The 23,574-nt window shown below is 62.9% G+C and overlaps 35 non-coding genes across 35 annotated transcripts; all 35 read right to left on the bottom strand.

Moving 5' to 3' along the window:
* Positions 1 to 178: 178 nt before the first annotated feature.
* Positions 179 to 250, bottom strand: TRNAD-GUC (transfer RNA aspartic acid (anticodon GUC)). Its single transcript has one exon. It is a non-coding gene; the product is annotated as a tRNA-Asp (tRNA).
* A 579-nt stretch (positions 251 to 829) lies between these two features.
* On the bottom strand, positions 830 to 901 carry TRNAH-GUG (transfer RNA histidin (anticodon GUG)). The gene has a single exon. It is a non-coding gene; the product is annotated as a tRNA-His (tRNA).
* A 424-nt stretch (positions 902 to 1,325) lies between these two features.
* On the bottom strand, positions 1,326 to 1,397 carry TRNAD-GUC (transfer RNA aspartic acid (anticodon GUC)). Its single transcript has one exon. It is a non-coding gene; the product is annotated as a tRNA-Asp (tRNA).
* Positions 1,398 to 1,994: 597 nt separating this feature from the next.
* On the bottom strand, positions 1,995 to 2,066 carry TRNAH-GUG (transfer RNA histidin (anticodon GUG)). The gene has a single exon. It is a non-coding gene; the product is annotated as a tRNA-His (tRNA).
* A 424-nt stretch (positions 2,067 to 2,490) lies between these two features.
* On the bottom strand, positions 2,491 to 2,562 carry TRNAD-GUC (transfer RNA aspartic acid (anticodon GUC)). Its single transcript has one exon. It is a non-coding gene; the product is annotated as a tRNA-Asp (tRNA).
* Positions 2,563 to 3,143: 581 nt separating this feature from the next.
* TRNAH-GUG (transfer RNA histidin (anticodon GUG)) lies at positions 3,144 to 3,215 on the bottom strand. The gene has a single exon. It is a non-coding gene; the product is annotated as a tRNA-His (tRNA).
* A 424-nt stretch (positions 3,216 to 3,639) lies between these two features.
* On the bottom strand, positions 3,640 to 3,711 carry TRNAD-GUC (transfer RNA aspartic acid (anticodon GUC)). The gene has a single exon. It is a non-coding gene; the product is annotated as a tRNA-Asp (tRNA).
* Positions 3,712 to 4,308: 597 nt separating this feature from the next.
* TRNAH-GUG (transfer RNA histidin (anticodon GUG)) lies at positions 4,309 to 4,380 on the bottom strand. The gene has a single exon. It is a non-coding gene; the product is annotated as a tRNA-His (tRNA).
* Positions 4,381 to 4,804: 424 nt separating this feature from the next.
* On the bottom strand, positions 4,805 to 4,876 carry TRNAD-GUC (transfer RNA aspartic acid (anticodon GUC)). The gene has a single exon. It is a non-coding gene; the product is annotated as a tRNA-Asp (tRNA).
* Positions 4,877 to 5,461: 585 nt separating this feature from the next.
* Positions 5,462 to 5,533, bottom strand: TRNAH-GUG (transfer RNA histidin (anticodon GUG)). Its single transcript has one exon. It is a non-coding gene; the product is annotated as a tRNA-His (tRNA).
* A 424-nt stretch (positions 5,534 to 5,957) lies between these two features.
* On the bottom strand, positions 5,958 to 6,029 carry TRNAD-GUC (transfer RNA aspartic acid (anticodon GUC)). The gene has a single exon. It is a non-coding gene; the product is annotated as a tRNA-Asp (tRNA).
* Positions 6,030 to 6,626: 597 nt separating this feature from the next.
* Positions 6,627 to 6,698, bottom strand: TRNAH-GUG (transfer RNA histidin (anticodon GUG)). The gene has a single exon. It is a non-coding gene; the product is annotated as a tRNA-His (tRNA).
* Positions 6,699 to 7,122: 424 nt separating this feature from the next.
* On the bottom strand, positions 7,123 to 7,194 carry TRNAD-GUC (transfer RNA aspartic acid (anticodon GUC)). Its single transcript has one exon. It is a non-coding gene; the product is annotated as a tRNA-Asp (tRNA).
* Positions 7,195 to 7,779: 585 nt separating this feature from the next.
* TRNAH-GUG (transfer RNA histidin (anticodon GUG)) lies at positions 7,780 to 7,851 on the bottom strand. The gene has a single exon. It is a non-coding gene; the product is annotated as a tRNA-His (tRNA).
* A 424-nt stretch (positions 7,852 to 8,275) lies between these two features.
* TRNAD-GUC (transfer RNA aspartic acid (anticodon GUC)) lies at positions 8,276 to 8,347 on the bottom strand. Its single transcript has one exon. It is a non-coding gene; the product is annotated as a tRNA-Asp (tRNA).
* Positions 8,348 to 8,932: 585 nt separating this feature from the next.
* Positions 8,933 to 9,004, bottom strand: TRNAH-GUG (transfer RNA histidin (anticodon GUG)). Its single transcript has one exon. It is a non-coding gene; the product is annotated as a tRNA-His (tRNA).
* A 424-nt stretch (positions 9,005 to 9,428) lies between these two features.
* TRNAD-GUC (transfer RNA aspartic acid (anticodon GUC)) lies at positions 9,429 to 9,500 on the bottom strand. Its single transcript has one exon. It is a non-coding gene; the product is annotated as a tRNA-Asp (tRNA).
* A 585-nt stretch (positions 9,501 to 10,085) lies between these two features.
* Positions 10,086 to 10,157, bottom strand: TRNAH-GUG (transfer RNA histidin (anticodon GUG)). Its single transcript has one exon. It is a non-coding gene; the product is annotated as a tRNA-His (tRNA).
* Positions 10,158 to 10,581: 424 nt separating this feature from the next.
* Positions 10,582 to 10,653, bottom strand: TRNAD-GUC (transfer RNA aspartic acid (anticodon GUC)). The gene has a single exon. It is a non-coding gene; the product is annotated as a tRNA-Asp (tRNA).
* Positions 10,654 to 11,238: 585 nt separating this feature from the next.
* On the bottom strand, positions 11,239 to 11,310 carry TRNAH-GUG (transfer RNA histidin (anticodon GUG)). Its single transcript has one exon. It is a non-coding gene; the product is annotated as a tRNA-His (tRNA).
* A 424-nt stretch (positions 11,311 to 11,734) lies between these two features.
* On the bottom strand, positions 11,735 to 11,806 carry TRNAD-GUC (transfer RNA aspartic acid (anticodon GUC)). Its single transcript has one exon. It is a non-coding gene; the product is annotated as a tRNA-Asp (tRNA).
* Positions 11,807 to 12,391: 585 nt separating this feature from the next.
* TRNAH-GUG (transfer RNA histidin (anticodon GUG)) lies at positions 12,392 to 12,463 on the bottom strand. Its single transcript has one exon. It is a non-coding gene; the product is annotated as a tRNA-His (tRNA).
* A 424-nt stretch (positions 12,464 to 12,887) lies between these two features.
* TRNAD-GUC (transfer RNA aspartic acid (anticodon GUC)) lies at positions 12,888 to 12,959 on the bottom strand. Its single transcript has one exon. It is a non-coding gene; the product is annotated as a tRNA-Asp (tRNA).
* Positions 12,960 to 13,556: 597 nt separating this feature from the next.
* On the bottom strand, positions 13,557 to 13,628 carry TRNAH-GUG (transfer RNA histidin (anticodon GUG)). The gene has a single exon. It is a non-coding gene; the product is annotated as a tRNA-His (tRNA).
* Positions 13,629 to 14,052: 424 nt separating this feature from the next.
* On the bottom strand, positions 14,053 to 14,124 carry TRNAD-GUC (transfer RNA aspartic acid (anticodon GUC)). Its single transcript has one exon. It is a non-coding gene; the product is annotated as a tRNA-Asp (tRNA).
* Positions 14,125 to 14,713: 589 nt separating this feature from the next.
* On the bottom strand, positions 14,714 to 14,785 carry TRNAH-GUG (transfer RNA histidin (anticodon GUG)). The gene has a single exon. It is a non-coding gene; the product is annotated as a tRNA-His (tRNA).
* A 424-nt stretch (positions 14,786 to 15,209) lies between these two features.
* Positions 15,210 to 15,281, bottom strand: TRNAD-GUC (transfer RNA aspartic acid (anticodon GUC)). Its single transcript has one exon. It is a non-coding gene; the product is annotated as a tRNA-Asp (tRNA).
* A 585-nt stretch (positions 15,282 to 15,866) lies between these two features.
* TRNAH-GUG (transfer RNA histidin (anticodon GUG)) lies at positions 15,867 to 15,938 on the bottom strand. Its single transcript has one exon. It is a non-coding gene; the product is annotated as a tRNA-His (tRNA).
* A 424-nt stretch (positions 15,939 to 16,362) lies between these two features.
* TRNAD-GUC (transfer RNA aspartic acid (anticodon GUC)) lies at positions 16,363 to 16,434 on the bottom strand. Its single transcript has one exon. It is a non-coding gene; the product is annotated as a tRNA-Asp (tRNA).
* Positions 16,435 to 17,031: 597 nt separating this feature from the next.
* On the bottom strand, positions 17,032 to 17,103 carry TRNAH-GUG (transfer RNA histidin (anticodon GUG)). The gene has a single exon. It is a non-coding gene; the product is annotated as a tRNA-His (tRNA).
* A 424-nt stretch (positions 17,104 to 17,527) lies between these two features.
* Positions 17,528 to 17,599, bottom strand: TRNAD-GUC (transfer RNA aspartic acid (anticodon GUC)). Its single transcript has one exon. It is a non-coding gene; the product is annotated as a tRNA-Asp (tRNA).
* A 581-nt stretch (positions 17,600 to 18,180) lies between these two features.
* Positions 18,181 to 18,252, bottom strand: TRNAH-GUG (transfer RNA histidin (anticodon GUG)). Its single transcript has one exon. It is a non-coding gene; the product is annotated as a tRNA-His (tRNA).
* Positions 18,253 to 18,676: 424 nt separating this feature from the next.
* On the bottom strand, positions 18,677 to 18,748 carry TRNAD-GUC (transfer RNA aspartic acid (anticodon GUC)). Its single transcript has one exon. It is a non-coding gene; the product is annotated as a tRNA-Asp (tRNA).
* Positions 18,749 to 19,331: 583 nt separating this feature from the next.
* On the bottom strand, positions 19,332 to 19,403 carry TRNAH-GUG (transfer RNA histidin (anticodon GUG)). Its single transcript has one exon. It is a non-coding gene; the product is annotated as a tRNA-His (tRNA).
* Positions 19,404 to 19,827: 424 nt separating this feature from the next.
* Positions 19,828 to 19,899, bottom strand: TRNAD-GUC (transfer RNA aspartic acid (anticodon GUC)). The gene has a single exon. It is a non-coding gene; the product is annotated as a tRNA-Asp (tRNA).
* Between the last annotated feature and the right edge of the window lie 3,675 nt (positions 19,900 to 23,574).

Below are 23,574 nucleotides of genomic sequence, written 5' to 3'. Positions count from 1 at the left end.
TGCGCTCCACGGGCGTGTCTTGCCGTCAGGCTACGGCAAGGGCAAGCCGGAGCCGGTGGCTTTGCAGGCTCCTTGTCTCTCTGCGGGTAAGAATCACCCTGCCGGGGCGGGAGTGCTGCTTGCCGTGCGGGGCAGGCGGCATCTCTCTGCCTCCGGGCAAAAAGGGGAGGGTGGCGCTCTCCCCGTCGGGGAATTGAACCCCGGTCTCCCGCGTGACAGGCGGGGATACTCACCACTATACTAACGAGGAAAGGAGCAGGGCCTCTTGCTCCAGCCTGCTCTGCCGCACTACCTATGGCCTCTGCACCCCACAGCTGCCCCGAGCAACAGCCCCGCTTCCGCTTCCTCACTTGGCCTTCCAACACCCCTGGGCTGCACGCGCCCACAGCCCTCTCCTACTTCTACCACCCTTGCTCTGACCACGAGGCCTTGGGGGCGCTACTCACCTCCCCTCTTCCCACACTTGCCCTCCTCACCACCTTCTCCCTCCTCTCACAACCCTTCCTTCCTGCCCTCCCCTTTCCTCACATGCCACGCCCTCAGCCACGGCAGCCCTTGGCCTTCCAAGCGCTTCAGCTTCTCAGGCCCGCACAGCCTTCCTTTCCTTTCCGCGCCCGCTGCACCCACCTTCCAAGCACAGCGCTTTCCAGGAGGGAAGGAGCTGCTCATGGACTCTGGCACCCAGGAAGGAAGGAAGGAAGGAGTCCCCCTGCTCGCCTTGCCACCCGTCCGCTCCACTCCCAAGCCCAAGCCAGGGACAGCTGCTGGCCCTCTGTGCACTCGGGCGCAAGCAGGCTGCCGCTCTGAAGATCCCTCACTAAAAAAGCCATGCCGTGACTCGGATTCGAACCGAGGTTGCTGCGGCCACAGCACAGAGTACTAACCACTATACGACCACGGCCGGGACGCAAGCTCAGCCGCACCTGAGCCGTGAAGGCTCAGCTCTGCGCTCGCACAAAGGCCGCCTCCCTCACCTAGGCCGGGGGATACTTCTCAAGTCTCCCTGGGACTCTCACACTCCACACCATTCCCAAAGGAGAAGAAGACCGGAGACCGGCCTGCTGCCGCTCCGCTTTTCTCTCTCCGTCGCCACCCTCATGCTCCTCGTGCCCTCGGCCACAGTCTGCCCCTTTGTCGCTCTGCAGCGTGCGCTCCACGGGCGTGTCTTGCCGTCAGGCTACGGCAAGGGCAAGCCGGAGCCGGTGGCTTTGCAGGCTCCTTGTCTCTCTGCGGGTAAGAATCACCCTGCCGGGGCGGGAGTGCTGCTTGCCGTGCGGGGCAGGCGGCATCTCTCTGCCTCCGGGCAAAAAGGGGAGGGTGGTGCTCTCCCCGTCGGGGAATCGAACCCCGGTCTCCCGCGTGACAGGCGGGGATACTCACCACTATACTAACGAGGAAAGGAGCAGGGCCTCTTGCTCCAGCCTGCTCTGCCGCACTACCTATGGCCTCTGCACCCCACAGCCGCCCCGAGCAACAGCCCCGCTTCCGCTTCCTCACTTGGCCTTCCAACACCCCTGGGCTGCACGCGCCCACAGCCCTCTCCTACTTCTACCACCCTTGCTCTGACCACGAGGCCTTGGGGGCGCTACTCACCTCCTCTCCCACCTCCCCTCTTCCCACACTTGCCCTCCTCACCACCTTCTCCCTCCTCTCACAACCCTTCCTTCCTGCCCTCCCCTTTCCTCACATGCCACGCCCTCAGCCACGGCAGCCCTTCGCCTTCCAAGCGCTTCAGCTTCTCAGGCCCGCACAGCCTTCCTTTCCTTTCCGCGCCCGCTGCACCCACCTTCCAAGCACAGCGCTTTCCAGGAGGGAAGGAGCTGCTCATGGACTCTGGCACCCAGGAAGGAAGGAAGGAAGGAGTCCCCCTGCTCTCCTTGCCACCCGTCCGCTCCACTCCCAAGCCCAAGCCCAAGCCAGGGACAGCTGCTGGCCCTCTGTGCACTCGGGCGCAAGCAGGCTGCCGCTCTGAAGATCCCTCACTAAAAAAGCCATGCCGTGACTCGGATTCGAACCGAGGTTGCTGCGGCCACAGCACAGAGTACTAACCACTATACGACCACGGCCGGGACGCAAGCTCAGCCGCACCTGAGCCGTGAAGGCTCAGCTCTGCGCTCGCACAAAGGCCGCCTCCCTCACCTAGGCCGGGGGATACTTCTCAAGTCTCCCTGGGACTCTCACACTCCACACCATTCCCAAAGGAGAAGAAGACCGGAGACCGGCCTGCTGCCGCTCCGCTTTTCTCTCTCCGTCGCCACCCTCATGCTCCTCGTGCCCTCGGCCACAGTCTGCCCCTTTGTCGCTCTGCAGCGTGCGCTCCACGGGCGTGTCTTGCCGTCAGGCTACGGCAAGGGCAAGCCGGAGCCGGTGGCTTTGCAGGCTCCTTGTCTCTCTGCGGGTAAGAATCACCCTGCCGGGGCGGGAGTGCTGCTTGCCGTGCGGGGCAGGCGGCATCTCTCTGCCTCCGGGCAAAAAGGGGAGGGTGGCGCTCTCCCCGTCGGGGAATCGAACCCCGGTCTCCCGCGTGACAGGCGGGGATACTCACCACTATACTAACGAGGAAAGGAGCAGGGCCTCTTGCGCCAGCCTGCTCTGCCGCACTACCTATGGCCTCTGCACCCCACAGCCGCCCCGAGCAACAGCCCCGCTTCCGCTTCCTCACTTGGCCTTCCAACACCCCTGGGCTGCACGCGCCCACAGCCCTCTCCTACTTCTACCACCCTTGCTCTGACCACGAGGCCTTGGGGGCGCTACTCACCTCCCCTCTTCCCACACTTGCCCTCCTCACCACCTTCTCCCTCCTCTCACAACCCTTCCTTCCTGCCCTCCCCTTTCCTCACATGCCACGCCCTCAGCCACGGCAGCCCTTGGCCTTCCAAGCGCTTCAGCTTCTCAGGCCCGCACAGCCTTCCTTTCCTTTCCGCGCCCGCTGCACCCACCTTCCAAGCACAGCGCTTTCCAGGAGGGAAGGAGCTGCTCATGGACTCTGGCACCCGGGAAGGAAGGAAGGAGTCCCCCTGCTCGCCTTGCCACCCGTCCGCTCCACTCCCAAGCCCAAGCCCAAGCCAGGGACAGCTGCTGGCCCTCTGTGCACTCGGGCGCAAGCAGGCTGCCGCTCTGAAGATCCCTCACTAAAAAAGCCATGCCGTGACTCGGATTCGAACCGAGGTTGCTGCGGCCACAGCACAGAGTACTAACCACTATACGACCACGGCCGGGACGCGAGCTCAGCCGCACCTGAGCCGTGAAGGCTCAGCTCTGCGCTCGCACAAAGGCCGCCTCCCTCACCTAGGCCGGGGGATACTTCTCAAGTCTCCCTGGGACTCTCACACTCCACACCATTCCCAAAGGAGAAGAAGACCGGAGACCGGCCTGCTGCCGCTCCGCTTTTCTCTCTCCGTCGCCACCCTCATGCTCCTCGTGCCCTCGGCCACAGTCTGCCCCTTTGTCGCTCTGCAGCGTGCGCTCCACGGGCGTGTCTTGCCGTCAGGCTACGGCAAGGGCAAGCCGGAGCCGGTGGCTTTGCAGGCTCCTTGTCTCTCTGCGGGTAAGAATCACCCTGCCGGGGCGGGAGTGCTGCTTGCCGTGCGGGGCAGGCGGCATCTCTCTGCCTCCGGGCAAAAAGGGGAGGGTGGCGCTCTCCCCGTCGGGGAATCGAACCCCGGTCTCCCGCGTGACAGGCGGGGATACTCACCACTATACTAACGAGGAAAGGAGCAGGGCCTCTTGCTCCAGCCTGCTCTGCCGCACTACCTATGGCCTCTGCACCCCACAGCCGCCCCGAGCAACAGCCCCGCTTCCGCTTCCTCACTTGGCCTTCCAACACCCCTGGGCTGCACGCGCCCACAGCCCTCTTCTACTTCTACCACCCTTGCTCTGACCACGAGGCCTTGGGGGCGCTACTCACCTCCTCTCCCACCTCCCCTCTTCCCACACTTGCCCTCCTCACCACCTTCTCCCTCCTCTCACAACCCTTCCTTCCTGCCCTCCCCTTTCCTCACATGCCACGCCCTCAGCCACGGCAGCCCTTGGCCTTCCAAGCGCTTCAGCTTCTCAGGCCCGCACAGCCTTCCTTTCCTTTCCGCGCCCGCTGCACCCACCTTCCAAGCACAGCGCTTTCCAGGAGGGAAGGAGCTGCTCATGGACTCTGGCACCCAGGAAGGAAGGAAGGAAGGAGTCCCCCTGCTCTCCTTGCCACCCGTCCGCTCCACTCCCAAGCCCAAGCCCAAGCCAGGGACAGCTGCTGGCCCTCTGTGCACTCGGGCGCAAGCAGGCTGCCGCTCTGAAGATCCCTCACTAAAAAAGCCATGCCGTGACTCGGATTCGAACCGAGGTTGCTGCGGCCACAGCACAGAGTACTAACCACTATACGACCACGGCCGGGACGCAAGCTCAGCCGCACCTGAGCCGTGAAGGCTCAGCTCTGCGCTCGCACAAAGGCCGCCTCCCTCACCTAGGCCGGGGGATACTTCTCAAGTCTCCCTGGGACTCTCACACTCCACACCATTCCCAAAGGAGAAGAAGACCGGAGACCGGCCTGCTGCCGCTCCGCTTTTCTCTCTCCGTCGCCACCCTCATGCTCCTCGTGCCCTCGGCCACAGTCTGCCCCTTTGTCGCTCTGCAGCGTGCGCTCCACGGGCGTGTCTTGCCGTCAGGCTACGGCAAGGGCAAGCCGGAGCCGGTGGCTTTGCAGGCTCCTTGTCTCTCTGCGGGTAAGAATCACCCTGCCGGGGCGGGAGTGCTGCTTGCCGTGCGGGGCAGGCGGCATCTCTCTGCCTCCGGGCAAAAAGGGGAGGGTGGCGCTCTCCCCGTCGGGGAATCGAACCCCGGTCTCCCGCGTGACAGGCGGGGATACTCACCACTATACTAACGAGGAAAGGAGCAGGGCCTCTTGCGCCAGCCTGCTCTGCCGCACTACCTATGGCCTCTGCACCCCACAGCCGCCCCGAGCAACAGCCCCGCTTCCGCTTCCTCACTTGGCCTTCCAACACCCCTGGGCTGCACGCGCCCACAGCCCTCTCCTACTTCTACCACCCTTGCTCTGACCACGAGGCCTTGGGGGCGCTACTCACCTCCCCTCTTCCCACACTTGCCCTCCTCACCACCTTCTCCCTCCTCTCACAACCCTTCCTTCCTGCCCTCCCCTTTCCTCACATGCCACGCCCTCAGCCACGGCAGCCCTTGGCCTTCCAAGCGCTTCAGCTTCTCAGGCCCGCACAGCCTTCCTTTCCTTTCCGCGCCCGCTGCACCCACCTTCCAAGCACAGCGCTTTCCAGGAGGGAAGGAGCTGCTCATGGACTCTGGCACCCAGGAAGGAAGGAAGGAAGGAGTCCCCCTGCTCGCCTTGCCACCCGTCCGCTCCACTCCCAAGCCCAAGCCCAAGCCAGGGACAGCTGCTGGCCCTCTGTGCACTCGGGCGCAAGCAGGCTGCCGCTCTGAAGATCCCTCACTAAAAAAGCCATGCCGTGACTCGGATTCGAACCGAGGTTGCTGCGGCCACAGCACAGAGTACTAACCACTATACGACCACGGCCGGGACGCAAGCTCAGCCGCACCTGAGCCGTGAAGGCTCAGCTCTGCGCTCGCACAAAGGCCGCCTCCCTCACCTAGGCCGGGGGATACTTCTCAAGTCTCCCTGGGACTCTCACACTCCACACCATTCCCAAAGGAGAAGAAGACCGGAGACCGGCCTGCTGCCGCTCCGCTTTTCTCTCTCCGTCGCCACCCTCATGCTCCTCGTGCCCTCGGCCACAGTCTGCCCCTTTGTCGCTCTGCAGCGTGCGCTCCACGGGCGTGTCTTGCCGTCAGGCTACGGCAAGGGCAAGCCGGAGCCGGTGGCTTTGCAGGCTCCTTGTCTCTCTGCGGGTAAGAATCACCCTGCCGGGGCGGGAGTGCTGCTTGCCGTGCGGGGCAGGCGGCATCTCTCTGCCTCCGGGCAAAAAGGGGAGGGTGGCGCTCTCCCCGTCGGGGAATCGAACCCCGGTCTCCCGCGTGACAGGCGGGGATACTCACCACTATACTAACGAGGAAAGGAGCAGGGCCTCTTGCTCCAGCCTGCTCTGCCGCACTACCTATGGCCTCTGCACCCCACAGCCGCCCCGAGCAACAGCCCCGCTTCCGCTTCCTCACTTGGCCTTCCAACACCCCTGGGCTGCACGCGCCCACAGCCCTCTTCTACTTCTACCACCCTTGCTCTGACCACGAGGCCTTGGGGGCGCTACTCACCTCCTCTCCCACCTCCCCTCTTCCCACACTTGCCCTCCTCACCACCTTCTCCCTCCTCTCACAACCCTTCCTTCCTGCCCTCCCCTTTCCTCACATGCCACGCCCTCAGCCACGGCAGCCCTTGGCCTTCCAAGCGCTTCAGCTTCTCAGGCCCGCACAGCCTTCCTTTCCTTTCCGCGCCCGCTGCACCCACCTTCCAAGCACAGCGCTTTCCAGGAGGGAAGGAGCTGCTCATGGACTCTGGCACCCAGGAAGGAAGGAAGGAAGGAGTCCCCCTGCTCTCCTTGCCACCCGTCCGCTCCACTCCCAAGCCCAAGCCCAAGCCAGGGACAGCTGCTGGCCCTCTGTGCACTCGGGCGCAAGCAGGCTGCCGCTCTGAAGATCCCTCACTAAAAAAGCCATGCCGTGACTCGGATTCGAACCGAGGTTGCTGCGGCCACAGCACAGAGTACTAACCACTATACGACCACGGCCGGGACGCAAGCTCAGCCGCACCTGAGCCGTGAAGGCTCAGCTCTGCGCTCGCACAAAGGCCGCCTCCCTCACCTAGGCCGGGGGATACTTCTCAAGTCTCCCTGGGACTCTCACACTCCACACCATTCCCAAAGGAGAAGAAGACCGGAGACCGGCCTGCTGCCGCTCCGCTTTTCTCTCTCCGTCGCCACCCTCATGCTCCTCGTGCCCTCGGCCACAGTCTGCCCCTTTGTCGCTCTGCAGCGTGCGCTCCACGGGCGTGTCTTGCCGTCAGGCTACGGCAAGGGCAAGCCGGAGCCGGTGGCTTTGCAGGCTCCTTGTCTCTCTGCGGGTAAGAATCACCCTGCCGGGGCGGGAGTGCTGCTTGCCGTGCGGGGCAGGCGGCATCTCTCTGCCTCCGGGCAAAAAGGGGAGGGTGGCGCTCTCCCCGTCGGGGAATCGAACCCCGGTCTCCCGCGTGACAGGCGGGGATACTCACCACTATACTAACGAGGAAAGGAGCAGGGCCTCTTGCGCCAGCCTGCTCTGCCGCACTACCTATGGCCTCTGCACCCCACAGCCGCCCCGAGCAACAGCCCCGCTTCCGCTTCCTCACTTGGCCTTCCAACACCCCTGGGCTGCACGCGCCCACAGCCCTCTCCTACTTCTACCACCCTTGCTCTGACCACGAGGCCTTGGGGGCGCTACTCACCTCCCCTCTTCCCACACTTGCCCTCCTCACCACCTTCTCCCTCCTCTCACAACCCTTCCTTCCTGCCCTCCCCTTTCCTCACATGCCACGCCCTCAGCCACGGCAGCCCTTGGCCTTCCAAGCGCTTCAGCTTCTCAGGCCCGCACAGCCTTCCTTTCCTTTCCGCGCCCGCTGCACCCACCTTCCAAGCACAGCGCTTTCCAGGAGGGAAGGAGCTGCTCATGGACTCTGGCACCCAGGAAGGAAGGAAGGAAGGAGTCCCCCTGCTCTCCTTGCCACCCGTCCGCTCCACTCCCAAGCCCAAGCCCAAGCCAGGGACAGCTGCTGGCCCTCTGTGCACTCGGGCGCAAGCAGGCTGCCGCTCTGAAGATCCCTCACTAAAAAAGCCATGCCGTGACTCGGATTCGAACCGAGGTTGCTGCGGCCACAGCACAGAGTACTAACCACTATACGACCACGGCCGGGACGCAAGCTCAGCCGCACCTGAGCCGTGAAGGCTCAGCTCTGCGCTCGCACAAAGGCCGCCTCCCTCACCTAGGCCGGGGGATACTTCTCAAGTCTCCCTGGGACTCTCACACTCCACACCATTCCCAAAGGAGAAGAAGACCGGAGACCGGCCTGCTGCCGCTCCGCTTTTCTCTCTCCGTCGCCACCCTCATGCTCCTCGTGCCCTCGGCCACAGTCTGCCCCTTTGTCGCTCTGCAGCGTGCGCTCCACGGGCGTGTCTTGCCGTCAGGCTACGGCAAGGGCAAGCCGGAGCCGGTGGCTTTGCAGGCTCCTTGTCTCTCTGCGGGTAAGAATCACCCTGCCGGGGCGGGAGTGCTGCTTGCCGTGCGGGGCAGGCGGCATCTCTCTGCCTCCGGGCAAAAAGGGGAGGGTGGCGCTCTCCCCGTCGGGGAATCGAACCCCGGTCTCCCGCGTGACAGGCGGGGATACTCACCACTATACTAACGAGGAAAGGAGCAGGGCCTCTTGCGCCAGCATGCTCTGCCGCACTACCTATGGCCTCTGCACCCCACAGCCGCCCCGAGCAACAGCCCCGCTTCCGCTTCCTCACTTGGCCTTCCAACACCCCTGGGCTGCACGCGCCCACAGCCCTCTCCTACTTCTACCACCCTTGCTCTGACCACGAGGCCTTGGGGGCGCTACTCACCTCCCCTCTTCCCACACTTGCCCTCCTCACCACCTTCTCCCTCCTCTCACAACCCTTCCTTCCTGCCCTCCCCTTTCCTCACATGCCACGCCCTCAGCCACGGCAGCCCTTGGCCTTCCAAGCGCTTCAGCTTCTCAGGCCCGCACAGCCTTCCTTTCCTTTCCGCGCCCGCTGCACCCACCTTCCAAGCACAGCGCTTTCCAGGAGGGAAGGAGCTGCTCATGGACTCTGGCACCCAGGAAGGAAGGAAGGAAGGAGTCCCCCTGCTCGCCTTGCCACCCGTCCGCTCCACTCCCAAGCCCAAGCCCAAGCCAGGGACAGCTGCTGGCCCTCTGTGCACTCGGGCGCAAGCAGGCTGCCGCTCTGAAGATCCCTCACTAAAAAAGCCATGCCGTGACTCGGATTCGAACCGAGGTTGCTGCGGCCACAGCACAGAGTACTAACCACTATACGACCACGGCCGGGACGCAAGCTCAGCCGCACCTGAGCCGTGAAGGCTCAGCTCTGCGCTCGCACAAAGGCCGCCTCCCTCACCTAGGCCGGGGGATACTTCTCAAGTCTCCCTGGGACTCTCACACTCCACACCATTCCCAAAGGAGAAGAAGACCGGAGACCGGCCTGCTGCCGCTCCGCTTTTCTCTCTCCGTCGCCACCCTCATGCTCCTCGTGCCCTCGGCCACAGTCTGCCCCTTTGTCGCTCTGCAGCGTGCGCTCCACGGGCGTGTCTTGCCGTCAGGCTACGGCAAGGGCAAGCCGGAGCCGGTGGCTTTGCAGGCTCCTTGTCTCTCTGCGGGTAAGAATCACCCTGCCGGGGCGGGAGTGCTGCTTGCCGTGCGGGGCAGGCGGCATCTCTCTGCCTCCGGGCAAAAAGGGGAGGGTGGCGCTCTCCCCATCGGGGAATCGAACCCCGGTCTCCCGCGTGACAGGCGGGGATACTCACCACTATACTAACGAGGAAAGGAGCAGGGCCTCTTGCTCCAGCCTGCTCTGCCGCACTACCTATGGCCTCTGCACCCCACAGCCGCCCCGAGCAACAGCCCCGCTTCCGCTTCCTCACTTGGCCTTCCAACACCCCTGGGCTGCACGCGCCCACAGCCCTCTCCTACTTCTACCACCCTTGCTCTGACCACGAGGCCTTGGGGGCGCTACTCACCTCCCCTCTTCCCACACTTGCCCTCCTCACCACCTTCTCCCTCCTCTCACAACCCTTCCTTCCTGCCCTCCCCTTTCCTCACATGCCACGCCCTCAGCCACGGCAGCCCTTGGCCTTCCAAGCGCTTCAACTTCTCAGGCCCGCACAGCCTTCCTTTCCTTTCCGCGCCCGCTGCACCCACCTTCCAAGCACAGCGCTTTCCAGGAGGGAAGGAGCTGCTCATGGACTCTGGCACCCAGGAAGGAAGGAAGGAAGGAGTCCCCCTGCTCGCCTTGCCACCCGTCCGCTCCACTCCCAAGCCCAAGCCCAAGCCAGGGACAGCTGCTGGCCCTCTGTGCACTCGGGCGCAAGCAGGCTGCCGCTCTGAAGATCCCTCACTAAAAAAGCCATGCCGTGACTCGGATTCGAACCGAGGTTGCTGCGGCCACAGCACAGAGTACTAACCACTATACGACCACGGCCGGGACGCAAGCTCAGCCGCACCTGAGCCGTGAAGGCTCAGCTCTGCGCTCGCACAAAGGCCGCCTCCCTCACCTAGGCCGGGGGATACTTCTCAAGTCTCCCTGGGACTCTCACACTCCACACCATTCCCAAAGGAGAAGAAGACCGGAGACCGGCCTGCTGCCGCTCCGCTTTTCTCTCTCCGTCGCCACCCTCATGCTCCTCGTGCCCTCGGCCACAGTCTGCCCCTTTGTCGCTCTGCAGCGTGCGCTCCACGGGCGTGTCTTGCCGTCAGGCTACGGCAAGGGCAAGCCGGAGCCGGTGGCTTTGCAGGCTCCTTGTCTCTCTGCGGGTAAGAATCACCCTGCCGGGGCGGGAGTGCTGCTTGCCGTGCGGGGCAGGCGGCATCTCTCTGCCTCCGGGCAAAAAGGGGAGGGTGGCGCTCTCCCCGTCGGGGAATCGAACCCCGGTCTCCCGCGTGACAGGCGGGGATACTCACCACTATACTAACGAGGAAAGGAGCAGGGCCTCTTGCTCCAGCCTGCTCTGCCGCACTACCTATGGCCTCTGCACCCCACAGCCGCCCCGAGCAACAGCCCCGCTTCCGCTTCCTCACTTGGCCTTCCAACACCCCTGGGCTGCACGCGCCCACAGCCCTCTCCTACTTCTACCACCCTTGCTCTGACCACGAGGCCTTGGGGGCGCTACTCACCTCCCCTCTTCCCACACTTGCCCTCCTCACCACCTTCTCCCTCCTCTCACAACCCTTCCTTCCTGCCCTCCCCTTTCCTCACATGCCACGCCCTCAGCCACGGCAGCCCTTGGCCTTCCAAGCGCTTCAGCTTCTCAGGCCCGCACAGCCTTCCTTTCCTTTCCGCGCCCGCTGCACCCACCTTCCAAGCACAGCGCTTTCCAGGAGGGAAGGAGCTGCTCATGGACTCTGGCACCCAGGAAGGAAGGAAGGAAGGAGTCCCCCTGCTCTCCTTGCCACCCGTCCGCTCCACTCCCAAGCCCAAGCCCAAGCCAGGGACAGCTGCTGGCCCTCTGTGCACTCGGGCGCAAGCAGGCTGCCGCTCTGAAGATCCCTCACTAAAAAAGCCATGCCGTGACTCGGATTCGAACCGAGGTTGCTGCGGCCACAGCACAGAGTACTAACCACTATACGACCACGGCCGGGACGCAAGCTCAGCCGCACCTGAGCCGTGAAGGCTCAGCTCTGCGCTCGCACAAAGGCCGCCTCCCTCACCTAGGCCGGGGGATACTTCTCAAGTCTCCCTGGGACTCTCACACTCCACACCATTCCCAAAGGAGAAGAAGACCGGAGACCGGCCTGCTGCCGCTCCGCTTTTCTCTCTCCGTCGCCACCCTCATGCTCCTCGTGCCCTCGGCCACAGTCTGCCCCTTTGTCGCTCTGCAGCGTGCGCTCCACGGGCGTGTCTTGCCGTCAGGCTACGGCAAGGGCAAGCCGGAGCCGGTGGCTTTGCAGGCTCCTTGTCTCTCTGCGGGTAAGAATCACCCTGCCGGGGCGGGAGTGCTGCTTGCCGTGCGGGGCAGGCGGCATCTCTCTGCCTCCGGGCAAAAAGGGGAGGGTGGCGCTCTCCCCGTCGGGGAATCGAACCCCGGTCTCCCGCGTGACAGGCGGGGATACTCACCACTATACTAACGAGGAAAGGAGCAGGGCCTCTTGTGCCAGCCTGCTCTGCCGCACTACCTATGGCCTCTGCACCCCACAGCCGCCCCGAGCAACAGCCCCGCTTCCGCTTCCTCACTTGGCCTTCCAACACCCCTGGGCTGCACGCGCCCACAGCCCTCTCCTACTTCTACCACCCTTGCTCTGACCACGAGGCCTTGGGGGCGCTACTCACCTCCCCTCTTCCCACACTTGCCCTCCTCACCACCTTCTCCCTCCTCTCACAACCCTTCCTTCCTGCCCTCCCCTTTCCTCACATGCCACGCCCTCAGCCACGGCAGCCCTTGGCCTTCCAAGCGCTTCAGCTTCTCAGGCCCGCACAGCCTTCCTTTCCTTTCCGCGCCCGCTGCACCCACCTTCCAAGCACAGCGCTTTCCAGGAGGGAAGGAGCTGCTCATGGACTCTGGCACCCAGGAAGGAAGGAAGGAAGGAGTCCCCCTGCTCGCCTTGCCACCCGTCCGCTCCACTCCCAAGCCCAAGCCCAAGCCAGGGACAGCTGCTGGCCCTCTGTGCACTCGGGCGCAAGCAGGCTGCCGCTCTGAAGATCCCTCACTAAAAAAGCCATGCCGTGACTCGGATTCGAACCGAGGTTGCTGCGGCCACAGCACAGAGTACTAACCACTATACGACCACGGCCGGGACGCAAGCTCAGCCGCACCTGAGCCGTGAAGGCTCAGCTCTGCGCTCGCACAAAGGCCGCCTCCCTCACCTAGGCCGGGGGATACTTCTCAAGTCTCCCTGGGACTCTCACACTCCACACCATTCCCAAAGGAGAAGAAGACCGGAGACCGGCCTGCTGCCGCTCCGCTTTTCTCTCTCCGTCGCCACCCTCATGCTCCTCGTGCCCTCGGCCACAGTCTGCCCCTTTGTCGCTCTGCAGCGTGCGCTCCACGGGCGTGTCTTGCCGTCAGGCTACGGCAAGGGCAAGCCGGAGCCGGTGGCTTTGCAGGCTCCTTGTCTCTCTGCGGGTAAGAATCACCCTGCCGGGGCGGGAGTGCTGCTTGCCGTGCGGGGCAGGCGGCATCTCTCTGCCTCCGGGCAAAAAGGGGAGGGTGGCACTCTCCCCGTCGGGGAATCGAACCCCGGTCTCCCGCGTGACAGGCGGGGATACTCACCACTATACTAACGAGGAAAGGAGCAGGGCCTCTTGCTCCAGCCTGCTCTGCCGCACTACCTATGGCCTCTGCACCCCACAGCCGCCCCGAGCAACAGCCCCGCTTCCGCTTCCTCACTTGGCCTTCCAACACCCCTGGGCTGCACGCGCCCACAGCCCTCTCCTACTTCTACCACCCTTGCTCTGACCACGAGGCCTTGGGGGCGCTACTCACCTCCTCTCCCACCTCCCCTCTTCCCACACTTGCCCTCCTCACCACCTTCTCCCTCCTCTCACAACCCTTCCTTCCTGCCCTCCCCTTTCCTCACATGCCACGCCCTCAGCCACGGCAGCCCTTGGCCTTCCAAGCGCTTCAGCTTCTCAGGCCCGCACAGCCTTCCTTTCCTTTCCGCGCCCGCTGCACCCACCTTCCAAGCACAGCGCTTTCCAGGAGGGAAGGAGCTGCTCATGGACTCTGGCACCCAGGAAGGAAGGAAGGAAGGAGTCCCCCTGCTCGCCTTGCCACCCGTCCGCTCCACTCCCAAGCCCAAGCCCAAGCCAGGGACAGCTGCTGGCCCTCTGTGCACTCGGGCGCAAGCAGGCTGCCGCTCTGAAGATCCCTCACTAAAAAAGCCATGCCGTGACTCGGATTCGAACCGAGGTTGCTGCGGCCACAGCACAGAGTACTAACCACTATACGACCACGGCCGGGACGCAAGCTCAGCCGCACCTGAGCCGTGAAGGCTCAGCTCTGCGCTCGCACAAAGGCCGCCTCCCTCACCTAGGCCGGGGGATACTTCTCAAGTCTCCCTGGGACTCTCACACTCCACACCATTCCCAAAGGAGAAGAAGACCGGAGACCGGCCTGCTGCCGCTCCGCTTTTCTCTCTCCGTCGCCACCCTCATGCTCCTCGTGCCCTCGGCCACAGTCTGCCCCTTTGTCGCTCTGCAGCGTGCGCTCCACGGGCGTGTCTTGCCGTCAGGCTACGGCAAGGGCAAGCCGGAGCCGGTGGCTTTGCAGGCTCCTTGTCTCTCTGCGGGTAAGAATCACCCTGCCGGGGCGGGAGTGCTGCTTGCCGTGCGGGGCAGGCGGCATCTCTCTGCCTCCGGGCAAAAAGGGGAGGGTGGCGCTCTCCCCATCGGGGAATCGAACCCCGGTCTCCCGCGTGACAGGCGGGGATACTCACCACTATACTAACGAGGAAAGGAGCAGGGCCTCTTGCTCCAGCCTGCTCTGCCGCACTACCTATGGCCTCTGCACCCCACAGCCGCCCCGAGCAACAGCCCCGCTTCCGCTTCCTCACTTGGCCTTCCAACACCCCTGGGCTGCACGCGCCCACAGCCCTCTTCTACTTCTACCACCCTTGCTCTGACCACGAGGCCTTGGGGGCGCTACTCACCTCCTCTCCCACCTCCCCTCTTCCCACACTTGCCCTCCTCACCACCTTCTCCCTCCTCTCACAACCCTTCCTTCCTGCCCTCCCCTTTCCTCACATGCCACGCCCTCAGCCACGGCAGCCCTTGGCCTTCCAAGCGCTTCAGCTTCTCAGGCCCGCACAGCCTTCCTTTCCTTTCCGCGCCCGCTGCACCCACCTTCCAAGCACAGCGCTTTCCAGGAGGGAAGGAGCTGCTCATGGACTCTGGCACCCAGGAAGGAAGGAGTCCCCCTGCTCTCCTTGCCACCCGTCCGCTCCACTCCCAAGCCCAAGCCCAAGCCAGGGACAGCTGCTGGCCCTCTGTGCACTCGGGCGCAAGCAGGCTGCCGCTCTGAAGATCCCTCACTAAAAAAGCCATGCCGTGACTCGGATTCGAACCGAGGTTGCTGCGGCCACAGCACAGAGTACTAACCACTATACGACCACGGCCGGGACGCAAGCTCAGCCGCACCTGAGCCGTGAAGGCTCAGCTCTGCGCTCGCACAAAGGCCGCCTCCCTCACCTAGGCCGGGGGATACTTCTCAAGTCTCCCTGGGACTCTCACACTCCACACCATTCCCAAAGGAGAAGAAGACCGGAGACCGGCCTGCTGCCGCTCCGCTTTTCTCTCTCCGTCGCCACCCTCATGCTCCTCGTGCCCTCGGCCACAGTCTGCCCCTTTGTCGCTCTGCAGCGTGCGCTCCACGGGCGTGTCTTGCCGTCAGGCTACGGCAAGGGCAAGCCGGAGCCGGTGGCTTTGCAGGCTCCTTGTCTCTCTGCGGGTAAGAATCACCCTGCCGGGGCGGGAGTGCTGCTTGCCGTGCGGGGCAGGCGGCATCTCTCTGCCTCCGGGCAAAAAGGGGAGGGTGGCGCTCTCCCCGTCGGGGAATCGAACCCCGGTCTCCCGCGTGACAGGCGGGGATACTCACCACTATACTAACGAGGAAAGGAGCAGGGCCTCTTGTGCCAGCCTGCTCTGCCGCACTACCTATGGCCTCTGCACCCCACAGCCGCCCCGAGCAACAGCCCCGCTTCCGCTTCCTCACTTGGCCTTCCAACACCCCTGGGCTGCACGCGCCCACAGCCCTCTCCTACTTCTACCACCCTTGCTCTGACCACGAGGCCTTGGGGGCGCTACTCACCTCCCCTCTTCCCACACTTGCCCTCCTCACCACCTTCTCCCTCCTCTCACAACCCTTCCTTCCTGCCCTCCCCTTTCCTCACATGCCACGCCCTCAGCCACGGCAGCCCTTGGCCTTCCAAGCGCTTCAGCTTCTCAGGCCCGCACAGCCTTCCTTTCCTTTCCGCGCCCGCTGCACCCACCTTCCAAGCACAGCGCTTTCCAGGAGGGAAGGAGCTGCTCATGGACTCTGGCACCCAGGAAGGAAGGAAGGAAGGAGTCCCCCTGCTCGCCTTGCCACCCGTCCGCTCCACTCCCAAGCCCAAGCCCAAGCCAGGGACAGCTGCTGGCCCTCTGTGCACTCGGGCGCAAGCAGGCTGCCGCTCTGAAGATCCCTCACTAAAAAAGCCATGCCGTGACTCGGATTCGAACCGAGGTTGCTGCGGCCACAGCACAGAGTACTAACCACTATACGACCACGGCCGGGACGCAAGCTCAGCCGCACCTGAGCCGTGAAGGCTCAGCTCTGCGCTCGCACAAAGGCCGCCTCCCTCACCTAGGCCGGGGGATACTTCTCAAGTCTCCCTGGGACTCTCACACTCCACACCATTCCCAAAGGAGAAGAAGACCGGAGACCGGCCTGCTGCCGCTCCGCTTTTCTCTCTCCGTCGCCACCCTCATGCTCCTCGTGCCCTCGGCCACAGTCTGCCCCTTTGTCGCTCTGCAGCGTGCGCTCCACGGGCGTGTCTTGCCGTCAGGCTACGGCAAGGGCAAGCCGGAGCCGGTGGCTTTGCAGGCTCCTTGTCTCTCTGCGGGTAAGAATCACCCTGCCGGGGCGGGAGTGCTGCTTGCCGTGCGGGGCAGGCGGCATCTCTCTGCCTCCGGGCAAAAAGGGGAGGGTGGCGCTCTCCCCGTCGGGGAATCGAACCCCGGTCTCCCGCGTGACAGGCGGGGATACTCACCACTATACTAACGAGGAAAGGAGCAGGGCCTCTTGCTCCAGCCTGCTCTGCCGCACTACCTATGGCCTCTGCACCCCACAGCCGCCCCGAGCAACAGCCCCGCTTCCGCTTCCTCACTTGGCCTTCCAACACCCCTGGGCTGCACGCGCCCACAGCCCTCTCCTACTTCTACCACCCTTGCTCTGACCACGAGGCCTTGGGGGCGCTACTCACCTCCTCTCCCACCTCCCCTCTTCCCACACTTGCCCTCCTCACCACCTTCTCCCTCCTCTCACAACCCTTCCTTCCTGCCCTCCCCTTTCCTCACATGCCACGCCCTCAGCCACGGCAGCCCTTGGCCTTCCAAGCGCTTCAGCTTCTCAGGCCCGCACAGCCTTCCTTTCCTTTCCGCGCCCGCTGCACCCACCTTCCAAGCACAGCGCTTTCCAGGAGGGAAGGAGCTGCTCATGGACTCTGGCACCCAGGAAGGAAGGAAGGAAGGAGTCCCCCTGCTCGCCTTGCCACCCGTCCGCTCCACTCCCAAGCCCAAGCCCAAGCCAGGGACAGCTGCTGGCCCTCTGTGCACTCGGGCGCAAGCAGGCTGCCGCTCTGAAGATCCCTCACTAAAAAAGCCATGCCGTGACTCGGATTCGAACCGAGGTTGCTGCGGCCACAGCACAGAGTACTAACCACTATACGACCACGGCCGGGACGCAAGCTCAGCCGCACCTGAGCCGTGAAGGCTCAGCTCTGCGCTCGCACAAAGGCCGCCTCCCTCACCTAGGCCGGGGGATACTTCTCAAGTCTCCCTGGGACTCTCACACTCCACACCATTCCCAAAGGAGAAGAAGACCGGAGACCGGCCTGCTGCCGCTCCGCTTTTCTCTCTCCGTCGCCACCCTCATGCTCCTCGTGCCCTCGGCCACAGTCTGCCCCTTTGTCGCTCTGCAGCGTGCGCTCCACGGGCGTGTCTTGCCGTCAGGCTACGGCAAGGGCAAGCCGGAGCCGGTGGCTTTGCAGGCTCCTTGTCTCTCTGCGGGTAAGAATCACCCTGCCGGGGCGGGAGTGCTGCTTGCCGTGCGGGGCAGGCGGCATCTCTCTGCCTCCGGGCAAAAAGGGGAGGGTGGCGCTCTCCCCGTCGGGGAATCGAACCCCGGTCTCCCGCGTGACAGGCGGGGATACTCACCACTATACTAACGAGGAAAGGAGCAGGGCCTCTTGCTCCAGCCTGCTCTGCCGCACTACCTATGGCCTCTGCACCCCACAGCCGCCCCGAGCAACAGCCCCGCTTCCGCTTCCTCACTTGGCCTTCCAACACCCCTGGGCTGCACGCGCCCACAGCCCTCTCCTACTTCTACCACCCTTGCTCTGACCACGAGGCCTTGGGGGCGCTACTCACCTCCCCTCTTCCCACACTTGCCCTCCTCACCACCTTCTCCCTCCTCTCACAACCCTTCCTTCCTGCCCTCCCCTTTCCTCACATGCCACGCCCTCAGCCACGGCAGCCCTTGGCCTTCCAAGCGCTTCAGCTTCTCAGGCCCGCACAGCCTTCCTTTCCTTTCCGCGCCCGCTGCACCCACCTTCCAAGCACAGCGCTTTCCAGGAGGGAAGGAGCTGCTCATGGACTCTGGCACCCGGGAAGGAAGGAAGGAGTCCCCCTGCTCGCCTTGCCACCCGTCCGCTCCACTCCCAAGCCCAAGCCCAAGCCAGGGACAGCTGCTGGCCCTCTGTGCACTCGGGCGCAAGCAGGCTGCCGCTCTGAAGATCCCTCACTAAAAAAGCCATGCCGTGACTCGGATTCGAACCGAGGTTGCTGCGGCCACAGCACAGAGTACTAACCACTATACGACCACGGCCGGGACGCAAGCTCAGCCGCACCTGAGCCGTGAAGGCTCAGCTCTGCGCTCGCACAAAGGCCGCCTCCCTCACCTAGGCCGGGGGATACTTCTCAAGTCTCCCTGGGACTCTCACACTCCACACCATTCCCAAAGGAGAAGAAGACCGGAGACCGGCCTGCTGCCGCTCCGCTTTTCTCTCTCCGTCGCCACCCTCATGCTCCTCGTGCCCTCGGCCACAGTCTGCCCCTTTGTCGCTCTGCAGCGTGCGCTCCACGGGCGTGTCTTGCCGTCAGGCTACGGCAAGGGCAAGCCGGAGCCGGTGGCTTTGCAGGCTCCTTGTCTCTCTGCGGGTAAGAATCACCCTGCCGGGGCGGGAGTGCTGCTTGCCGTGCGGGGCAGGCGGCATCTCTCTGCCTCCGGGCAAAAAGGGGAGGGTGGCGCTCTCCCCGTCGGGGAATCGAACCCCGGTCTCCCGCGTGACAGGCGGGGATACTCACCACTATACTAACGAGGAAAGGAGCAGGGCCTCTTGCTCCAGCCTGCTCTGCCGCACTACCTATGGCCTCTGCACCCCACAGCCGCCCCGAGCAACAGCCCCGCTTCCGCTTCCTCACTTGGCCTTCCAACACCCCTGGGCTGCACGCGCCCACAGCCCTCTCCTACTTCTACCACCCTTGCTCTGACCACGAGGCCTTGGGGGCGCTACTCACCTCCTCTCCCACCTCCCCTCTTCCCACACTTGCCCTCCTCACCACCTTCTCCCTCCTCTCACAACCCTTCCTTCCTGCCCTCCCCTTTCCTCACATGCCACGCCCTCAGCCACGGCAGCCCTTGGCCTTCCAAGCGCTTCAGCTTCTCAGGCCCGCACAGCCTTCCTTTCCTTTCCGCGCCCACTGCACCCACCTTCCAAGCACAGCGCTTTCCAGGAGGGAAGGAGCTGCTCATGGACTCTGGCACCCAGGAAGGAAGGAGTCCCCCTGCTCGCCTTCCCACCCGTCCGCTCCACTCCCAAGCCCAAGCCAGGGACAGCTGCTGGCCCTCTGTGCACTCGGGCGCAAGCAGGCTGCCGCTCTGAAGATCCCTCACTAAAAAAGCCATGCCGTGACTCGGATTCGAACCGAGGTTGCTGCGGCCACAGCACAGAGTACTAACCACTATACGACCACGGCCGGGACGCAAGCTCAGCCGCACCTGAGCCGTGAAGGCTCAGCTCTGCGCTCGCACAAAGGCCGCCTCCCTCACCTAGGCCGGGGGATACTTCTCAAGTCTCCCTGGGACTCTCACACTCCACACCATTCCCAAAGGAGAAGAAGACCGGAGACCGGCCTGCTGCCGCTCCGCTTTTCTCTCTCCGTCGCCACCCTCATGCTCCTCGTGCCCTCGGCCACAGTCTGCCCCTTTGTCGCTCTGCAGCGTGCGCTCCACGGGCGTGTCTTGCCGTCAGGCTACGGCAAGGGCAAGCCGGAGCCGGTGGCTTTGCAGGCTCCTTGTCTCTCTGCGGGTAAGAATCACCCTGCCGGGGCGGGAGTGCTGCTTGCCGTGCGGGGCAGGCGGCATCTCTCTGCCTCCGGGCAAAAAGGGGAGGGTGGCGCTCTCCCCGTCGGGGAATCGAACCCCGGTCTCCCGCGTGACAGGCGGGGATACTCACCACTATACTAACGAGGAAAGGAGCAGGGCCTCTTGCGCCAGCCTGCTCTGCCACACTACCTATGGCCTCTGCACCCCACAGCCGCCCCGAGCAACAGCCCCGCTTCCGCTTCCTCACTTGGCCTTCCAACACCCCTGGGCTGCACGCGCCCACAGCCCTCTCCTACTTCTACCACCCTTGCTCTGACCACGAGGCCTTGGGGGCGCTACTCACCTCCTCTCCCACCTCCTCTCTTCCCACACTTGCCCTCCTCACCACCTTCTCCCTCCTCTCACAACCCTTCCTTCCTGCCCTCCCCTTTCCTCACATTCCACGCGCCTCAAACTCACGCCCTCACAAACTCAGCCACGGCAGCGCTTGGCCTTCCAAGTGCTTCAGCTTCTCAGGCCCGCCCAGCCTTCCTTTCTGTGCCCATAGAATCACTAGCAATGGCCACTGTACCCCACATCCCCGGCCGCACTCGGCAAGCGCTTCCGCAGAGCTTCAGCTCCTCTTTCTCTGTTTTTTACCCACCTCCCTCTTCCCAACTTTTCTGAACTATGAATACAGACTGTTCTTTTTAAATAACGAAACAGGTGTGTTTACTGAGATGTCAGGGAAAAGGTGAAGGGAGAGGTTGTGGAGAGGAAGGAATAGGGCCACAAAACATGGGCCCCTAGTACAGATGCCTTGGGGAGGGTTACTGATCTCCTTGAGAAAAATATCTTCGTCAGGGCCCCCTGGATGTGCCTGATGGGTATGGCCTCTGTCCATGGCTGTTGGAAGGCTTTGTCCATGGCTCTTGGAAGGCTCGCCCCTCATGCAGTGAGGAGGAAGGCCTCCCCCTTCCTCTTCACAATGTTGTGGAGGACACAACTTGCCCCCACTACCTCAGGGATGTTGTTCTCCCCCACCTCCAGGCAGGTGAGGAGGCACCAGAAATATGCGTTGAGGCAGCTGAAGGCACACTCCACCTGCATCTGGGCCCGGTTCAGGTGGGCATTCATTGGTCCCTGCTGGGATGCAGGTGTCCAGTGTATGGCTTCATAAGCTACGGCATCAGGGGTAAGCTGCACAGTGGTATTGGCACATCCCCGTGGCAAGTTCACGGCGGGGGAAAATATGTGCCCACCTCCAGCTTGCGGTACAGGCTAGCGTTCCTGAACACGTGAGCATCGTGTGCCCTTCCTGACCACCCAGCAAAAATGTCTGGAAAGTGTCCCCAGTGGTCGACCTGGGCCTGCAGCACCATGGAGAAGTAGCCCTTTCGATTAATATACCGGGTGGCTCGATGGTGCGGTGCGCAGGTCGTGATGTGGGCCCCATCGAGTGCTCCCCGCACTTCAAGAACCCCAGGGCAGCAAATCCAGCCATGGTCACATCCAGGTCTCCCAGACGGATGACCCTCCGTAGCAGGCTGGAGTTGGTGGCCCTCACAACCTGCAGAAGGAGACAAAGAAACACACAAAATAGAGAATGAGAGCCCTTGGGAGGTGCTGCCCCCCCAAACACCCCAGGAGCCACCTACTATGAGGCTGCCCCCCCCCAGCAGCAGGGCTGTGTGAGGATGGGACAGCACAAGCCCCCAGGACAGGGCTCCCCCCAACCCCACTCCACCCCCCACAGCTCCCCTTTCCCGAGGTCCCCCTTATACAACACTGTCTCCTCCCTGCAGGGACTGCAGCCCCAGAGCACCTTACCTCCATGAGGAGGGCCCCGACAGTGAACTTCCTCACACCGAACTGGTTGCCCACCGACCAGTAGCTGTCAGGGGTGGGGAGCTTTCAGAGGGCTATTGCAACCCGCTTCTCTTGGGGGATGGCGGGCCACAGGTGGGTGTCGTGTCTCCGGAGGTCGGGGGTGAGCCAGGCACACAGCTCCACGAAGGTGGCCTTCTGCATGCAGAAGTTTTGAAGCCACTGCTGGTCATCCCACCACTCCATGACCAGTCCAAACCGGTGTCAAGCGTCTGGAAATGCCTCTCCACTGGGGGATGCAGTTGCCAAAAGTGGAGCAGCCACAGCCATGGAGAGGGTCCCCAGAAAAAGATCAAAGTCCAGGTCATGCAGGACCAGGCAGGCAGCTGGCAGAACATGCTGCAAAATCTACAGCATGGCCGTGTGGGGCCATCACATGCCCAGGGGCAGCTCCGGCTCCGTGGCACAAAGGAAACGGCTGTGGCATCCGAAAAAGAACAGGGCAACCAGAGCAGGCGCTGCTAAAGCTTTGCTGTCCCTCAAAGAGGTAGGCAAGCAGAAGCAGAGAAACATCTGTCCAAGGGGTCCCTTTAAGCGTATCTCTCTGCAAGGCTCTGGCACCAACATTCGGAAGCAACTCGTGACCTAACGTCCTGGCTGAAGTGGTTCCGGGTGGCCTTTTATGCGAAAGAGCGTCCAGTGAGTCTGGACACTGTCGCAAAAGTGCATCGCTTTTCCGATGCACTCTTGTGTGTGGATGCGCTCTTGTGCAAGAAGCTTTTTTTGGAAGATTGTGACGGCGCGATGGGGGTCCCCCGTCTCCTGCATCCCGAAATGGCACAAACAGACTGCACCAGCCGGTGGAATAGAGGAAGTTTATTGCCTCTCCAGGATACAGCACAGCACAGATGGAATCTGGTCACAGAGCTGGGCTAGGCTGCCTCAGGCCCCCTTGAGATGGGGGAGACTGGGCCCCTAAACTCCAGCCCCTTTCCCTAGGCTGTCTCCTCCATGCTCTCAGACAGCAACTCACTAACTCTCTTCCAGCCCTGCCCCCCAGCCAGGGCAGCATTCCCCCTTCCTTTGTTCCTCTCCATGGGGGGTGTCTGGCTATACTGGTTTGCATAGTGACTCATCCTGTTTTGCTGGGTCCTGGTACCCACGGCAGCAGTGGGGGTTACCCCAGAGCCAGCAGCATAGAAACCAGCTAGGTACCGTACCCCCACTACGTCACAAAGATCTCTTCAGAAAAACGGTTCTTGCAAAAGAAGCCTGGAGTCTAGACATAGCCTAAAAAAGCCATGCTGTGACTCGGATTCCACCGAGGTCGCTGCAGCCACAGCATAGAGTACTAACCATTGGAATCACCACAAAACAGGGGCTCAGTGCATTTGGAGGGGCTGGATTTGTCCTGTTTCTAGTTTGCATGATATCCAAAACTCTTCCTGGGTAACCCTGGGCATGTCATTGAATCTACCTGGACCTTCTGGCTTACCAATTATAAAATGGGATAATATTCCCCATCTCCCTTCCTTGATCAGTATTGTGTACCCAGTGTCAGGACAGGGGCTGAATCACACCATGTATATGTACAGCACCTTGGCTCTGATCTTGCTTGGGGACTCTAGGCGGTACTGCAATCCAAACCCCACAAAAACAGCAGTTCCTCTTTGCTCATTGGTTGCGCTACATGTAGGGTTGCCAGATGGTTTCACAAAAAATACCGAATCCCCCCCCAAAAAATGCCCAGGAAAAATTCTGTTAAGAAAAAAAACCCACAGGAGAAGTTGTTGAGCTTCCCCCTCCCTCTGCTGTCGGGCACCCAAGCCGGCCCTCAGGAAAAACAGAAAATACCAGACATTTTTGGAATTTTTTTTCCGCACGGAAGACGCAAATATTGGGCTGTCCTGTTTAATACCGGACACCTGGCAACCCAAGCTACATCGCTTTAGTCCAGGAAATTAACCCTTCCTGCTCTGATCATCCCCTTGAACACAGTTGTTAGAAGAGAAACAG

This window comes from Pelodiscus sinensis, chromosome 25, assembly GCF_049634645.1.
Source record: "Pelodiscus sinensis isolate JC-2024 chromosome 25, ASM4963464v1, whole genome shotgun sequence".
Taxonomy (NCBI): Eukaryota; Metazoa; Chordata; order Testudines; family Trionychidae; genus Pelodiscus; species Pelodiscus sinensis.
Note: the sequence above shows the minus strand (reverse complement) of the source record. Positions and strands in the feature narration are given on the sequence as shown.